The following is a 19,140-nucleotide window of genomic DNA, read 5'->3' as shown; positions in this document are numbered from 1 at the left end:
CCGTTCCTGCCTCAATATCACACTGTTTTAATTATACTGATTTTATAATATATTTCGGTATTTGTATAGTAATCTCTAGTTCTTCTTAGCAAAATCAGTTATTTTTAATTTCACGGATATTGGAATTCACTGAGGTAAGAAAAATAGGGAATCACTGTGAGTCAACTACTCAGAGAGAATTATATAAACTGAACTCTATCAATAAAAATAGGATCTTATTGTTGCCAGCAGTAACTGAGAGATATTTTCTTAAAATATAAAGTCCCCAAATAGATATTTGGTGCTTCCCACTGCTGCATAAAAAGTATCATTGTTTTATCAATAATTTGAAACTTGGGCAAATGAAATCTATCTAATTCTAGTTTCCAGTAAGGACAGGAAAAGAGAATATAACACCCATTATAAGACAAATTTAGGCTAGATACATATTGGAATTTCCCAGTTATGAAGAGAGCATACTTCAGTTCTGTTATCTTTTTTATTGTAAATTCTTAAGAAAGGCTCAGCTCACTACTTGCATAAAGGTGGCATGAATCTAATTCTTTCACCCAGCAAGAAACAGGACTGAAAAACTCCTGTCCAATACCTAAGTCACTCTGAGATTGTGATTTTTCTATTTTATAAAGTTAAATTTTTATTCTATTTAGGAGCCAACAAATGAAATTATATATACTAAATACTAATTAATAATAAAAATATGGTAAAAACTAGGATATTACCTTGACTAAATAATACACCTGTATCACTGATCTGACAAAATAGCCTAAAAATTCTTCAAGCAGTATATCTACAAGCATATTTTACCCACTGAGAAAGTAATCACTAAGTAGTAGAAAGGAATAAACATATATTTCAAAGAACCATATGGTAATGATAAATAAAAAATAGATCATATAGGCAAATGCAAAAATAAAGTTATAAGAAATACAAATATAACCAAAAAGGAAACAAATGCTTTTGTCCTCAAGCAGTAACTGGTACTGGATTTGTTCTGCTGTAATAAACAACAGAACACCAGAGAAGATACATACAACAATTGTTTTCAGACAGTGAATAACAAAGGAAGCAGAACTATAACCACTGAGAGAAGTGATACAAATAAAGTGAGGCCTGTGATGGTCCCGGTTTTTTTTTCCAGAACTACTTTTCAGATTGTGATGCAAGGAAGATTAATTCCAGGAAAACATGGAAACCTTGTTGAGTTGAGGAAACAATGATCACAGTTAGGCTGATGCAGCTGGGATTTGCAGGGCAGAGTACCAGAAATGAGTAAGCTAGGCAGAGTAAGAGCTATAAATCTGAAGAGGATCTCCCTTGCATCTTTGGTTAATGTAGAGAGTAAGACTCTATGAGGCAAGGCAGAGAGCATTAGTGAGGGAGCTCTAAGATGAACAACCCCCAAAGCTCAGAGAGATCTGCAAGTTGTTCAAATTCTGACCAGATAGAGAGAAAGACCTTGGAAATACAGTTGACCCTTTAACAACATGAGTTTGAACTACACAGGTACACTTACACATGGACTTATTATTTTTAATAGTTTAGTGTCAGGTTGGTTTCTATATAACACCCAGTGCTCATCCCAACAAGTTCCCTCCTCCATGCCCATCACCCCCTTTCCCCTCTCCTCCACCCCCATCAGCCCTCAGTTTGTTCTCAGCATTCAAGACTCTCTCATGATTTGCCTCCCTTCCTCTCCCCAACTATTTTTCCCCTTCTTTTCCCCCATGGTCCTCCATTAAGTTCCTCCTAATCCACCTACACATGCAAACATATGGTATCTGTCCTTCTCTGCTTGACTTATTTCGCTTAGCATAACACCCTCAAGTTCCATCCATGTTGCTACACATGGCCAGATTTCATTCTTTCTCATTGCCATGTAGTATTTCATTGCATAGATAAACCACATCTTCTTGATCCATTCATCCGTTGATGGACACTTAGGCTCTTTCTATGATTTGGCTATTGTTGAGACTGCTGCCATGAACATTGGAGTACATGTGCCCCTAGGCATCCGTACTCCTGTATCCCTTGGGTAAATTCCTAGCAGTGTTATTCCTGGGTCATCAGAGAGTTCTATTGTTAATTTTTTGAGGAACCTCCACGCTGTTTTCCAGAGGGGCTGCACCAGTTTACATTCCCACCAACAGTGTAGGAGGGTGCCTATTTCTAAAATTTTTATGTGGATTTTTGGCTGCACTGTGGGGGGGGGGGCGGGTCAGTGCCCCTACCCTAATGTTCCTCAAGGGTCAACTACACAAAGGGGTGCCTGGGTGGCTCAGTCGGTTAAGCGTCTGACTTCGGCTTGGGTCATTATCTCATGGTTTGTGGGTTCAAGCCCCAGGTAGGGCTCTGTGCTGACAGCTAGCTCAGAGCCTGGAGCCTGCTTCAGATTCTGTGTCTCCCTCTCTCTCTAACCCTCCCCTGCTCACGCTGTCTCTCTCTCTCTCAAATAAATGAAAACATTAAAAAAAAATTTTAAAGGGCCAACTACACATTGATAAAAATTCTTATATTATATTATACTATTTAAAGGCACACGAATAATTGAAGATGCATTCCATAAACCTTATATCAACCATTAAAAAAGTAAAATGAAGTAACATAATAAATTAGTTAATGGAGAACATAAAATAGAGTACTAAAAATATTCAATTAATCCAAAAGATAGGAAAAGAAAAAAGAAAGTATATGGGGCAAGTAGAAAACAAATAGCAAAACAGTAGAGTTAACCTAACCATATCAAAAATTATACTTAATGATGATGGACTAAATAATCCTATTAAAAGTCAGAGGGGCACCTGAGTGGCTCAGTTGGTTAAGCATCTGTCTTCAACTCATGTCATGATCTCATGGTCTGTGGGTTCGAGATGCACATTGGGCTTTTGGCTGACAGCTCGGAGCCTGGAGCCTGCTCTGGCTTCTGTGTCTCCCTCTGTCTCTGCCCCTTCCCTGCTCATGCTCTGTCTCTCTCCCAAAAATAAACAAACATTATAGAAAATAAATAAAAAATTCAGAGATTGCCCAACTGGATAAAAAAAAAGTCTAACGACATGGTGTCCACAAGAAATTCACTTTGAATGTATAGACACTAGAAGCATAGAAGTAAAAGGATGGAAAAAGATATACCACGTACACATGAAACATAAGAAAAGTGGAATGACTATCTTCATATTAGACAAAGTAGACTTTAGAACAAGGAATACTTCCAGAAATAAAGGATGTTTTGTAATGATAAAATGTCAAGTTACTAAGAAGAAAGACAATCCTAAATGGAAATACACCCAATTGCATCAAAATACATGAAGCAAAAACTGACAAAATTGAAAGGAGAAAAAGACAAATCCACAGTTACAGTTGGATATTCAGCACATCTCTCCACAATTAGTAGAAATAGTAGACAGAAAAGTAAATTGGAATATAGAAAACTTGAATAATGCTGTCACATAACTGAATCTAATGGACTTTTATAGAACACATCACCTAGAAATGGTAGACTTCACAGTGTTATCAGTGCCAGTGGAACATATATCATACACTGGGCCATGAAACTAGTCTCAATAAATTCAATAGGATGGAAATCACATGGAAGACTTCTCTGACAAAATGCAATTTAACTAGAAATCAATAACTGAAAGATATCTGCAAATTACAAAGTATCTGGAAATTAAACCATGCATCACAAAAGAAATTAGAAGAGAAACGAGAAAATATTTTTACAAAAAGTTTGTGGGATGCAGCTAGCTAAAGCTGTGCTTTAGAGAATATCTTATTGTACTTTTTCACTGTAAAATTTCCATTTGTTTTGAAAGATTATTTCTAAATCTTTATAGACATTCTCTATTTGATGTGACATTGTCATCATAGCTTCTTTATTAAGCTGTCTGCTTCATTTGGTATTGCACATATTAGGCTTCACTAATTGCTAGCTGATTGCTCTGTTGTTCTACAAAATGTCCTGGGGAGGTAAAAGGCCATGACTCAAGTGCCACAGAGTCTGGCTGTTCTTACAGATATTTAATAAATTTTTTTGAATAAATGTTTATTCTTTTGATGTATTCCCTCAGGACAATTATTATTTACCGGTTATGGTTGTTTCACTGGGGAACAGGTACCTGAAGCTCCTCAGATAACCATTCCAGAAAAACCTCCACACTGTTTTCTACAGTGGCTGCACTAATTTGCATTCTCACCAACAGGGTAAGAGAGTTCCCCTTCTTGTGGGATACCATTAAATACACAAACATACATGTAACAGAAGTACCAGAAGGAGCGAGGAAAGGAACAGGAAAAAAATTAGACAAAATAATGACTTGAAAAAAATCTCAAATTTTATTTTTAAAAACTACACACTTAAGAAGTTCAAAGAACTCAAAGTATGATAGATGCTATATAGGAGTAATGTCTATATCTCACTGGAATTTAGTTGGTGTAAGTCTAAAGTAGGTTCTAATAAGTTAAGATGTATTTAGTAAATCCTAGAAAAACCACTAAGAAAATAATTAAGAAAATAACAAATATCACAGTGAAGAATATTTTTAAAAGAAGTAAAATGTTCCACTAGAAAATATTTATGTAAGACAAAGAAAGTAGTAAAGGAAGAATAAAGGAACAAAAAAAGACAAGACATATAGAAAACTAAATGTAAAATAGCATATATAAGTTCAACTATATCCATAATAAATTAAATGTGAGTGTACTAATCAATCAATCATATAGCCAAGACTGTAGGATGAAAAAAAAAAGACTAAAAGAAAAATACATAGGTATTCTGTCAGGTTTTTCATTTTGGTGTCTCTGCTGGTAGGTGCATACATATGTTTATAATACTATTGTATAAACATATATGCTTACAATCCAGATAAACATAAATTTTTATAATTGTATTATAAAAGCATGATTTTTATAAACTTATGTTTATAATACAATTATAAACATGCTTATTAAAAATCATGCTTTTATAATATAATCATATAAACATACAGGTTTATTATATGCTGTTGTTTATATAATAATTATAACCTATATGTTTATAATACAATTATAAACATATGTTTATTAAAAAAATCATGTTTTGAGGAGGGCACTTGTTGGAATGAGCACTGGGTGTTGTATGTAAGCAATGAATCATGGGAATCTACCCCTGAAACTGCAAGCACACTGTATTCACTGTATGTTAGTTAACTTGATAATAAATTATTTTAAATAAATAAATACATTTTAAAAATCATGTTTTTTATAATACAATTTTATAAACATATATGCACCTACCAACAGAGTCACCAAAATACAAAAACTGACAGAATTGAAGAGAGAATTAGACAATTCAACAGTAATAGTCAGTGGCTTCCATACTCCATTCTCAATAATAGAATAACTAGAAAGAACATAAACAAAGAAATAGAGATTTTAACATTTATTAACCAACTATAGCTAAAAGACCTTTATAGGCCACCACCAAACAACAGCAAAATACATATTCTTCTCAAGTGCACATTCACCAAGATAGATCATTGGTAGACTATAAAGCAAGTTATTAGTAAATTTTTAAAAATTTAAATTATATAAAGTATGTTCTATAGCCACAATGTAGTAAAAGAGGGAAATCAATAACAGAAAGAAATTGGAGACTCACAAATATGTGGAATTAAATAATATATTTCTAAATAACTAATAGACAAAATAGAAATCACAAGAAAGATATGAGGAATCAAAATGAAGCTACACTTTGCCAAAAATTATGTAATGCAGCTAAAACAGTATTTAGAGAGACAGTTATAAATGTAAACACCAAATTTAAAAAGAAGAAATATCTTAAATTGATAACGTAAACATCCACCTAAAAGCGAACTGAACCTAAAGCAAACAAAAGGAAAGAAATAACAGAGATTAGAGCATAGATAGATAAAATGGAAAACTGAAAAACAACGCAGAAAAATTTAAAGGATCAATTTGGCTCTTTGAAAAGAAAAGAAAATTGACAAATATTTATTTAGCTAGTCTGATCACACAAAAAGAAAAAGAAAAAAGACTCAGATTAATGTAATAAAAAATGAGACGGGGACAGTGCTACTAACTTATACTAATCTTTAAAAAGATTATAAGGAAGAGTCACTTGTCAGCCAAAGATGGCTGCCCTCATCCTAGTTGAGCAAAGGTTGGAGGGACACCCCACTTACTCAGCCCCCCGTCAGAGGAGGACTGCTGGAGGCATCAACTGCTGTGCGGAGAGCATAAGGCTAAAATGGAAAATCATGAACCAGATGATATTGTCAAAGAAAATTTGATTTTCAATACCATAATCAGAAAAAGTAACCAACTCCCAGAAGCAGAAAGGAATCTATTTGCAGATGGATCAACATCTATGGACTTAATGCCGCTTTCTGTGGTCTAAGAGCAAATAGTCTTCATGGACACATCTTAAATGTGACACAGGCTCGTATAGCTGCTGGCTTACCAATAGCAGTGATCTCATTTTTAACTGCACATACATCTTATAAAGGTTTTGTAAGTTTACCTTTGAATGCAGATGACTTGTGAAATCTGTACCATAGCACAGGGTGGATTTGTTGGTCTCGTTTTGAGTGGTCCTGTACCCTATTTTCTTGGGAATAGTGACCAAGCAGTCAGATATGAGTCACCCCTGCTACCAAAGAAAGGAAACATCTTAACTTACTAGACTAGAATTTCAAAGTCTGTCTTTAGAAAGATGTTACTTCCCATTTTGCTCCAAACTCTGTTTGCAGCATGCCTTGGACCTAGACATCATAAACTAATTATAAAGGCTCTTCAGTTACCTGAAACTGGCCTAGAAATTCAGTGATGGTTAAACAAATGTGTACGCAAAAATAAAATTGTAATGTATAAATAAATGTAAATAAAATAAACATGTAGTGTATGAATTATTAAAAAAGATTATAAGGAATACTATGAATACCTGTATGCCAGCAAATTAAATAATGTAGAAGAGACAAATGTCTAAAAGAGACACTGAAATTGACTATTGAAACTGAATAAAAAAGAAATAGAAAACTCAAATAGACCTACAACAGTAAAGAGATTGAAGTATAACTAGAAAACTACTAAAATGGAATTTTCAGACCCACACATCTTCACTGGTGAATGCTACCAAATACTGAAATAAAAATTAATACCAACTCTTCACAGACTCTTCCAAAAAACGAAAGAGGATGAAACACTTTCCAAATCATTCTATCACACCAATATTATGCTGATACCAAAACCAGAAGAAGACATCACTAAAAAATAAAATTGACAAATATCTTCTCTGAGAATTTTGTAGATGCAAAATTCTACAACAAAATACTAACAAACTGCCAGAAACACATAAAAAAAATTATGCACCATTATCAAGTAGAATTTATCCCAGAAATGCAAAGTTTGTTCAACATCTGAAAATCAATTAATGTAATACATATCAACAAAATAAAGGACAAAGACCACATGATCGTCTCAATAGATGCAGAAAAAGCATTTGACAAAATTTAACCTTTAATGACTAAAAAAAAAAACTCAACAAACAGGAAATAGAAAGGAACTTCCTTAATCTGATAAATGGCATGTCTAAGATATTACAGCTAGCATAATGGTAAAAGACTAAATGCTTTCACCCTAAGATCAGGAATAAGACAAAGATGTCTCCTCTTACCACCTCTGTTCAAGATTATACTGGAGGCAATTAGTCAAGACAAAGAAATACAAGGCATCCTGATTGGGAAGGAAGAAGTGAAATGCTTTCTGTTAGCATATGAAATGAATTTTATGTAGAAAAATATTAAAAATATTAAAACTAGTAAATGAGTTCAACTGGATGGCAGGATATAAGATTGATATACAAAAATCAACTGCAGGTATATACATTTCCAATGATCAATCTGAAACTGAAACTAAGGAAACATTCCAAAGAAATAAAATACTGAGGAATACATTTTTTTTGGTGATCAATAGTATTTTATTTTTATTTATTTATTTTTTTTTACAAATAGTTTATTGTCAAGTTGGTTTCCATATAACACCCAGTGCTCATCCCCACAAGTGCCCCTCTCCGTGCCCATCCCCCCCCACATCCATCAGTCCTCAGTTTTTGTCAGCATTCAAGAGTCTCTCATAGTTTGCCTCTCCCCCTTTCTCCCATTATTTCCCCCCTCCTTCTCCCCCATTGTCCTCCGTTAAGTTTGATGAATACATTTTAATAAAAGAAATGCAGAACTTATGCTTTAAAACTGTACTTTAAAAACTATAAAACATTGAGGAGCATCTGGGTGTCTCAGTCAGTTAATGGCTCATGAGTTTGAGCGCTGCATCAGGCTCTGTGCTGACAGCTCAGAGCCTAGAATGCTTCAGATTTTGTGTCTCCCTCTCTCTCTGCCCCTCCCCATTCACATGCTCTGTCTCCCTCTCTCTTTCTCTCAGAAATAAATAAACATTAAAATCTTTTTTAAAAACTATAAAACGTTGAAAAAATTAAGATGATTTAAATAAGTGGAAAAACAACCTATACACATGGTTTGGAAGACTTAATACGATTAAGGTAGCAATTCTCACAAATTGGTCTATAGCTGCAGTGTATTTACCATAATTCCAGCTGCTTTCTTTGCAGAAAGAATTTCTTTGCAGGGACCCAGAAGAGCCAAAACAATCTCCACAAACAAGAACAAATTTGAAGAGCTCATACTTTCCAATTTCAAAACCTATTAGAATGCTAAGTAGTCAAGACTGTGTGGTTTTGACATAATGACTCACACTGAAAGTCCATAAATAAGCCTTCATATTTACAACCAATTGATTTTTGACTACAGTGCCAAGACAATCCAATGAGGGAAAGTGTAGACTTTTTAAACAAATGATGCTGGGACAACAAATATTCACACAAAAAGAATAAATTGGATTGCCTGCCTCACTCAATGCATAAAAACTAACCCCAAACGAATCAAAGACATAAGTGTAATAGCTATAATTATAAAACTCTTAGAGGAAAACATAGGAGTCTTCATAATATTGAATTAGGTAATGGTTTCTTAGATATGACACTGAAATCATAGACAACAAAATAATAAATAAATTAAGCATTATAAAAATTAAAGACTCTTGTGCTTCAAAAAATAGAAAATAAATTAAAACTCTTGTCCTTCAAAAGATACCATCAAGAAAATAAAAAGACAATTCACAATATGAGAGAAAATTTGTAAAGTATATAAAGAACTCTTGTAACTCAGTAATATAAAGACAACCTAAGTAAAAAAGGGCAAAACATTGAATTTCTCCAAAGATGTACACATGTACACCACCTATTAGGGAAATGCAAACCAAAACCACAATGAGATGCCACCTCACACCCAATAGGATAGCTGTAACCCTAAAGATGATGACAAAGGTGGTAAAAATGTGGAGAAATTGGAAACCCCCTACACTACCAGTAGGAATGTAAAATGGAACAGCCTCTTTGAGAAGCAGGCTGGTAGTTCCTCCAAAGATCAAACATAGAATTACCACATAGCCCAGCAATTTTACTTCTAATATATACCTTAGAGAAATGAAGACCTATGTTCATGTGTAGGTTGTGCATAAATGCTATAGTAGTATTATTAATAAGAGAAAAAAAAAGTGGCAACAACAGCAACAGCTGATGAATGATTAAGTAAAATGTGGTCTAGCTGTATAATGGAATATTACTTGGCAATACAAAGAAATGAAGTACTAACACATGCTACACTTTGGATAAATATTTAAAACATTAGCCTAGGGGCTCCTGGGTGGCGCCATCAATTAAGTGTTGGACTTCGTCTCAGGTTATGATCTCACAGTTCATGGTTTCAAGTGACGCATCGTGCTCTGCAGTGACAGTGCAGAGCCTGCTTGGGATTCTCTCTCTCCCTCCCCAACTTGCACTTTTATCTCTTTCTCTTAAAATAAATAAGTGAACTTAAATAAAGAAAAAAATAGTCTAAGTTAAAAAAGCCAGACATGATTCCATTTATATGAAATGTTCAGAATTATCCAATCTATACAGAAAGAAAGTAGATTATTCTGTATCCAATGCTGGAAGAGTTGAGGTGAATGTGAAGTGACTGATTGAAATGTTCTAAAATGAATTGTGATAATGATTGCACAACTCTGACAACATACTAAAAACTATTGAAATCATTAACTTTAAACAGACAAATTAGGGGTGCCTAGGTGGCTCAGTTGGTGAATCGTCTGACCTCAACTCAGGTCTTGATCTCAGGGTCATGAGTTCAAGCCCTGCATCAGAAGGTACTTAAAAAAAATGGATGAGTTATATGGTGTGGGAATTATATCTCAATAAAGCCATTATGAAAAAGAAAAAATCTATTCAAAACGTCAGTGAAATTTACCACATTAGCATAATAAAAGAGAAAATATAATTGTCTCAATATATGAAAAGCAAAGCAAAATTTAACACACTTTTATGGTATAAAAAACAAACAAAGCCACTTTCTTAATTAAGGAGTAATTCAGAGGAACTTTTTTGACCTGATAAAAGACATCTACAAAAAAAAAGAAAGAAACCTAAATCAACAACAACTAAAAACAAACAAACAAAAAAAACCAAACCTAAAATAAAACCTACCTAATGGTGAAGCTAACAGATGCTTTCATGCTAAGACTGGCAAAAAAGTGGGACATTTACTTTCACCACTTCACTTTTTTGGAGGGCCTATCTTGTAAAATAAAGTAAGAAAAAGAAAGGATCAAAAAGTTGAGAAGAAAGAAGTAAAACTATCTTCACTCACAGGGACATATTTGTGTATGAAAGAAATCCTAAGAAACGTACAAAAAGGCTTGTAGGACTAGTAAGTGATATAAATAAGGTCACACGATACAAGGTCAGTATACAAAAACCTATTATATTTTTATATACCAGCAATAAATAATTAGAAAATGAATATTAACATCATTTGTAATAATATGCAGAATGAAAGGGATAAATTTAACAGTGTATGTACAAGATTTTTACAATGAAAACCCAAACATTGCTGAAAAAAGACCTAAGTAGTGAAGAGATATCTACGTTCATGCTTTGGAAAACAAAACCTCAATCTCTAGATTCAATGCAATCTCTATCACAGTTCCAGAAGGATTTTTGAAATTGAAAAGCTGATTTTAAATCCAAGAGACCTAGGATAGCCAAAATAGCTTAGAAGAAGGACAAAGTGGAGGTCTTACACTGCCTGATTTTAAGACTTACTGTAAAGCTATAATAATCAAGAAAGTGAGGAAGAATCCAGAAATATATTTATGCATTGGTGGATATTTGATTTGGTCAATTGATTTTCCCCAAAGTTTGCCAGGTGATTGAATGAGAAAAGAATACTCTTTCCAACAAATGGTACTGGCACAACTGGGTATCCTTATGAAAACAAAACAAAGCCCTTGATCTTTTTCTCACTCCACACACAAAACTTAACTCAGAATGTCTTACATACTGAAATGTAAAAGCTAAAACTTTAAGGAGAAAACTTTGGAGAAAATCTTTGCAATCTTGGGATAAATGAAGAATTACTACAATGCAAAAAGCACAAACCATAAAAAATTATAAATTTGACTTTACCAGAATTTAAACCTTCTCCCCATTAAAAGACCATTAAAGAAATAAAAAAGGAAGCCACAGGCTACAGAAAATATTCAAAATACATATATCTGACAGGTGATTCATTACTAGAATATTCCTAGAATAGAAAATAGAATAGAGAAACTTCTATAACTCAACACAACCCCCCCAAAAAAATGAGCAAAAAGATTTGAAGAAGTATTTCTTAATAGAAGAGCTAGAAATGACTCATAAGCACATGAAGGGATGCTCAATGTCCAGTCATCAGTGAAATGGAAATCGAAACCATAAGATTCACTACCCACTCACTAGAATAGCTAATATTGAAGACTGCCTACCAGTACTATCAGTAACTTACCTGCAGTAAGTTCAATCCTTATATGTTGCTGGTGGCATGTAAGTAATACATTCATTTTGGAAAACAGTTTGATATTCTCTTAGAAAGTTAAACTTGTTTACCATACGGGCCAGCAATCCTACTTGTAGACAGTCACCCAAGAGAAGAGAAAACACATATTCACACAAAGACTTTCACAAGAATGTTGACAACAATTTTATTAACAATAGTCAACACCTGAAAACAAACCAAAAGTTCATCAAAAAGTGAAAAGATAGGGGCGCCTGGGTGGCTCAGTTAAGCAACCAACTTTGGCTCAGGTCATTATCTTGTGGTTCATGGGTTTGGGCCTTGCTTCAGACTGTGTGCTGACAGCTCAGAGCTAGAGCCTGCTTCAGGTTCTATGTCTCCCCCTCTCTTCCCCTCCCCCAATTTGTGCTGTCTCTTTCTCTCAAAAATAAACATTTTTTAAAATTTTTAAATAAAAATCAACAAGAAAGCTTCATTTAGAACCACAAAGTCAGAACATGATTAAGAGTAGCCTTTAGAGCTGATTAGAAACTCACTTCAGGGGCACCTGGGTGGCTCAGTCGGTTAAGAGTCCGACTTTGGCTCAGCTCATGACTTCACAGTTCATGAGATCGAGCCCTGTGTTGGGCTCTGTGCTGACAGCTCAGAGCCTGGAGCCTGCTTTGGATTCTGTGTCTCCTTCTCTCTCTCTGCACCTCTTCTGCTCTCCCTCAAAAATGAATAAAACATTAAAATGAAAAAAAAAAAGAAAGAGGGCGGAGAAGTAGGGAGCTCCGTACGTTTCGCTCGCCCCATCTCTCAAACAGAGAAGGGCTGAAGCCATAGGAAACTGAACCGCAGGAGTTTGGGAAGAAAGAGACAGAGTCCACTAAGAAGACAACTTCACAGGTGCGTGAGTACAAACTGGGGGAGATAAAATCTGGCCGGGACCTGGAGACACAGAGGGAGGGGAGGGCACCCCATTCTTGGAGAGCCTTGGAGAGTCGAGGGGAAGAGAAATAGCAGCTGAAACTGCTCATAGAACTGCCCTGGAGAAGAGAAAAACCTCAGCTCTGGACGGAGAGTGATCCTATTTCTAGTTGTGGTGCTGACTTTGGGCTTGGTGCCCTGTTCCCAGGCGGTGCCAGGAGAAACTGCTCTGCTGCTCTCCCGGCTGAATCCCCGGCAGTATCAATGGGGCACACAGACTAAGACCTGGAAACAAGGTGGGGCTTGGGACAGAGAACACGGCCCACCTTGGCTACGCCCATGGCACGGGGAGATCAGACCCAAAGAGTGATTTGCAACGCTTGGTTTGAGAAGGGACTAAAGTCCTGCCATTTTTCTTCCCACAACCACCAAGGCAGGACCTCAGGGAGTGGCCTGCAGTACGGCAGTGGAGGCTAAGACCTGCCTACACCAAACCATGCCCATCCCCACTGGAGAGCTGCTTGTTTTTTACCGGAGCCCAGGGCAAGAACAACATGGATGTGCTGCCGTGATTAATTCTAGATCAATTCTTTCTATTCAGATATATTTTCCCTTGTCTCGTTAGTATCCCTCCCCTCTGCTGGACTGGGCACTCTGGTCACTGGTTTACTTAAACAGTCACATTTAATTCATTCTCTAGATGTATATTCTACACCTCCACTGCTACCTTTCTTTCTCTCTCTCTCTATGAAGTAATCAGACTATATAGTTTCTCTGAGTAACATTATCTTCATTTCTTTTACCTCACTTCCTACATATTCTCGTCTTTCTCTCTGAATTAAGCCTCTTAGTCTCTCTGCCTGGTCACTGTCCAATTCCACTTCCTCCCCGCCCTGTCATTTCTCTCTTTGTATATGCTCTTCCATCAGCACTGCATACACCCTGCTCTTTATTTGTAGCTGGGAATTCTGGTTTTATGCTTTTAGACTCTCCTTTGTCTTTTGGGTTTTTTCTTTTTCCTTTTCTTTTTTATCTTTTTCTTTTTCCCTTTTGGTTTGCTTGTTTGTTGGATTTCTCTGTGCGTTTGCAGGCCATTGTTCCCTGTGTGTTTGTCTGTCTGTTTTCCTTTTCAGGCTACCTCAAGAAACAAGCCAAAGTACACATGGTGGAGAGTCCTAAATACCACTATGAGTAGGGAAATAAAAAAACCAAAATATCAACAAGAGAGGCCAAGAGACACCATTCAAAGAAAACTTCCTGAACAGACAGGCCCTGGACAGTATGAGCCTTCTTTAATACAGCAGAACTCGCAGGTGCAGAGCACATAACAAGCTTTTCAAAGTAACCAGAGACAGAAAGCTAGCCAAAATGATGAAACAGAAGAACTCTCCTCTAAAGAAATTCCAGGAAGAAATGACAGCTTAAGAATTGCTCAAAACAGATATAAGCAATATAACTGAACAAGAATTTATAACAATATTCATATATTTAATCTCTGGGCTTGAAAATGTCATGGAAGACATCAGAGAAGCTATTGCTACAAAGACTATGGAGCTTAAAAATAGTTGTGATGAATTTAAAAATCCTATAAATGAGATGCATAATAAAATGGAGGCGTCCAACGCACGGATTGAAGAGGCAGAGAGGAGAATAGGTGAATTTGAAAACACAATTATAGAAAAAAAGGAAGCAGAGAAAAAGGGAGATACACTGATCCAAGAACACGAAATGAGAGTTCGAGAGCTGAGTGATACAATCAAATGGAACAATATCCGTATCATAGGAATTCCAGAAGAGGAAGAGAGGGGGAAAGGCGCTGAAGGAGTCCTTGAACAAATTATAGCAGAGAACTTCCCCAATCTGGGGAAGGAAACAAACATTGAAATCCAAGAGGCACAGAGAACTCCCCTCAGACTTAACTTGAATCGATCTTCTGCACGACATATCATAGTGAAAATGGCAAAATATAAGGACAAAAAGAGAATTCTGAAAGCACGTAGGGATAAAAGGACCCTAACATACAAAGGGAGAACTATTAGAGTAGTTACAGACCTATCTACTGATACTTGGCAGGCCAGAAAGGAATGGCAGGAAATCTTCAATGTGATGAAAAAGAAAAAATACGCAGCCAAGAATCCTCTCTCCAGCAAGCCTGTCATTCAGAACAGAAGGAGAGATAAAAGTCTTCCCAAATGAACAAAAATTGAAAGAATTCATCAACACTAAAGCAGCACTACAAGAAATCCTGAGGGGGACTCTATGAGGGAAATGTTGCAAAGAACACAAGGTACCAGGGACACCACCACGAGCATGAATCCTACAAAGAACACAATGACTCTAAACCTATATTTTTCAATAATAACACTGAATGTAAATGGACTAAATGCTCCAATCAAAAGACATAGGGTAGCAGAATGGATTTTAAAAAATCCATCTATTTGCTATCTACAAGAAACTCATTTTAGACCTAAGGATACCTTCATATTGAAAGTAAGGGATGGAGAAATATCTATCATGCTACTGAAAGTCAAAAGAAAGCTGGACTAACTATACTCATATCAGACAACATGGACTTTAAAGTAAAAGCAGTAGCAAGGGATGAAGAAGGGCGTTATATATTAATTACAGGGTCTATCCATCAGGAAGAGCTAACAATTATAAATGTCTACGAACTGAATACAGGAGCACCTAAATACATAAAACAATCACAAACAGAAAAATCTTATGGATAAGAATGTGCTAATAGCAGGGGACTTTAATATTCCATTTACAGCAATGGAGAGATCAGCTACACAGAAAATCACTAAAGAAACAATGGACTTGAAAGACATATTGGACCAGATGGATTTGACAGATATATTTAGAACTCTACATCCTGAGGCCATGGAATTCACTTTCTTCTCAAGTGTGCATGGGCACATTCTCCAAGATAGATCACATACTGGGTCATAAAGCAGCCCTCAATAAATATAAAAGAATTGAGATCATACCATACACACTTTCAGAGCACAATGCTATGAAACTTGAAATCAGCCACAGGAAGAAGTCTGGAAAACCTCCAAGAATATGGAGGTTAAAGAACACTCTACCAGAGAACAATGGGCCAATCAAGCAATTAGAGAAAATATTTAAAAATATATGGAAACAAATGAAAATGAAAATACAGCAATCAAAACTCTATGGGATGTGGCAAAGGCAGTCCTAAGAGGAAAGTACATTACACTCCAGGCTTATTTCAAGAAATTAGAAAAAGCGCAGATACAAACTCTAACAGCGCACCTAAAGGAACTAGAAGGAGAGCAACAAGAGCGCCCCAAACCCAGTAGGAGAAGAGAAATAATAAAAGCTAGGGAAGAAATAAACCGTATAGAATCCAAAAAAAAACAGTTGAACACATCAGTGAAACCAAGAGTTGGTTTTTTGAAAAAATAAACAAAATTGATAAACCTCTAGCCAGGCTGAGTTCTCAAAAAGAAAAGAGAGAGAACCCAAATAAACAAAATCATGAATGAAAAATAGATTTAATACAACCAATCTCTCAGAAATACAAGCAATTATCAGGGAATACCCTGAAAAATTATATGCCAACAAACTGGACAACTTAGAAGAAATGGAGAAATTGCTAAACATACAAACTACCAAAATTCACAAGGAAAGAGATAGGAAATCTGAACAGACCCATAACTAGTGAAGAAATTGAATCACTTATCAAAAATCTCCCAACAAATAAGAGCCTTGGGACAGATGGCTTCCCTGGGGAATTCTACCAGACATTTAAAACAGAGTTAATACCCATTCTTCTCAAGCTATTCCAAAAAATAGAAATCGAAGGAAAACTTCTGGACTCATTCTATGAAGCCAGCATCACTTTGATTCCCAAGCCAGAAAGAGAACCAGCAAAAAAAAAAAAAAAAAAAAAAGGAACTACAGGCCAATATCCTTAATGAATATGGATGCAAAAATCCTCAACAAGATAATTGCAAATTGAATTCAACAGCACATAAAAAGAATTATCCACTATGATCAAGTGGGATTCATTCCTGGGTTACAGGGCTGGTTCAATATTCACAAATCAATCGATGTGATGCATCACATTAACAAAAGAAAAGATAAAAACCATATGTTCCTGTCGATAGATGCAGAAAAACCATTTGACAAAATACAGCATCCTTTCTTAATAAAGACCCTCGAGAAAGTCTGGATAGAAGGAAATTACAGAAACTCATAAAAGCCACCTATGAGAAGCCCTCAGCTAACATCATCCTCAATGGGGAAAAACTGAGAGCTTTCCCCCTGAGATCAGGAACACGACAGAGATGTCCACTCTCACCACTGTGGTTTAACATAGTGCTGGAAGTCCTAGCATCAGCCATCAGACAACAAAAGGAAAAAAAAGGCATCAGAATTGGCAAAGAAGAATTCTAACTTTCACTTTTCACAGACGACATGATACTCTACAGAGAAGTCTGACAGACTCCACCAGAAGCCTACCAGACTGATCCATGAATTCAGCAAAGTTGCAGGGTACAAAATCAACATACAGAAATCAGTTGCATTTGTATACACCAATAATGAAGAAGCATAAAGAGAAATCAAGAAACTGATCCCATTCACAAGTGCACAAAAAACCATAAAACACCTAGGAATAAGCCTAACCAAAGATATATGAGATCTGTATGATGAAAACTATAGAAAACTTATGAAGGAAATTGAAGAAGTCACAAAGAAATGGAAAAACATTCCATGCTCATGGATCAGAAGAATAAATACTGTTAAAATGTCATTACTACCCAAAGTAATCTACATATTCAATGCAATCCAAATCAAAATTGCACCAGCATTCTTCTCAAAGCTAGAACAAACTATCCTAAAATTTTATGAAACCACAATAGACCCCAAATAGCCAAAGCAATATTGAAGAAGAAAAGCAAAACGGGAGGTATCACCATCCCAGACTTTAGCCTCTATTGCAAAGCTGTAATCATCAAGACACTATGGTATTGGCACAAAAACAGACACATAGACCAATGGACTAGAATAGAGAACTCAGAATTGGACCCACAAATGTATGGCCAACTAATCTTTGACAGAGCGGAAAGAGTATCCAATGGAAAAAAAAGACAGCCTCTTTAACAGAGGGTGCTGGGAGAACTGGACAGCAACATGCAGAAGAATGAAACTAGATCATTTTCTCACACCATACACAAAAATAAACTCAAAATGGATAAAGGACCTGAATGTGAGACAGGAAACCATCAAAACCCTAGAGGAGAAAGCAGGAAACAGCCTCCTTGACCTCAACCACAGCAATTTCTTACTTGATACATCCCCAAAGGTAAGGGAATCAAGAGTAAAAATGAACTATTGGGTCCTCATTAAGATTAAAATCTTCTGCATTGCAAAGGAAACAATCTATAAAACTAATAGGCAACCAACAGAATGGGAAAAGATAGTTGCAAATGACATATCAGATAAAGGGCTAGTATCCAAAATCTATAAGAAACTCACCAAACTCCACACCCAAAAGACAAATAATCCAGTGAAGAAATGGGCAGAAGACATGAACAGACACTTCTCCAAAGAGGACATCCAGATGGCCAACAGACACATGAAACGATGCTCAGTGTCCCTCCTCATCCAGGAAATGCAGATCAAAACCACACTGAGATACCACCTCATGCTGGTCAGAGTGGCTAAAATGAACAAATCAGGAGACTGTAGATGCTCGTGAGGATGTGGAAAAATGGGTACCCTCCTACACTGTTGTTGGGAATGTAAACTGCTGCAGCCACTTTGGAAAACAGTGTGGCGGTTCCTCAAAAATTAACAATAGAACTCCCCTAGGATCTAGCAATAGCACTGCTAGAAATTTACCCAAGGGATGGATACAGGAATGCTGATGCATAGGGGCACATGTACCCCAATGTTCATAGCAGCACTCTCAACAATAGCCAAATCATAGAAAGAGCCTAAGTGTCCATCAACGGATGAATGGATCCAGAATATGTGGTTTATCTATACAATGGAATAGTAAATGGCACTGAGAAAGAACGAAATCTGGCCATTTGTAGCAAGGTGGATGGAACTTGAGGGTGTTATGCTGAGCGAAATAAGTCAGGCAGAGAAAGACAGATTCCATATGTTTTCAAGTGTAGGTGGATTAGGAGAAACTTAACAGAGCACCGTGGGGGAGGAGAAGCAGAAGAATAGTTGGGGAAAGGGAGGGAGGCAAATCATGAGAGACTCGTGAATCCTGAGAACAAACTGAGGGCTG

The 19,140-nt window shown here is 36.2% G+C and overlaps 1 pseudogene; it reads left to right on the top strand.

Moving 5' to 3' along the window:
* Positions 1 to 6,241: 6,241 nt before the first annotated feature.
* Positions 6,242 to 6,820, top strand: LOC120247426 (annotated as a pseudogene).
* Positions 6,821 to 19,140: the final 12,320 nt, after the last annotated feature.

The sequence above is a fragment of the Hyaena hyaena genome, unplaced genomic scaffold, assembly GCF_003009895.1.
Source record: "Hyaena hyaena isolate Hyena2069 unplaced genomic scaffold, ASM300989v1 scaffold_519, whole genome shotgun sequence".
Lineage (NCBI taxonomy): Eukaryota > Metazoa > Chordata > Mammalia > Carnivora > Hyaenidae > Hyaena > Hyaena hyaena.
The sequence above is the reverse complement of the archived record's forward strand: the minus strand, read 5'-3'. Positions and strand labels throughout refer to the sequence as shown.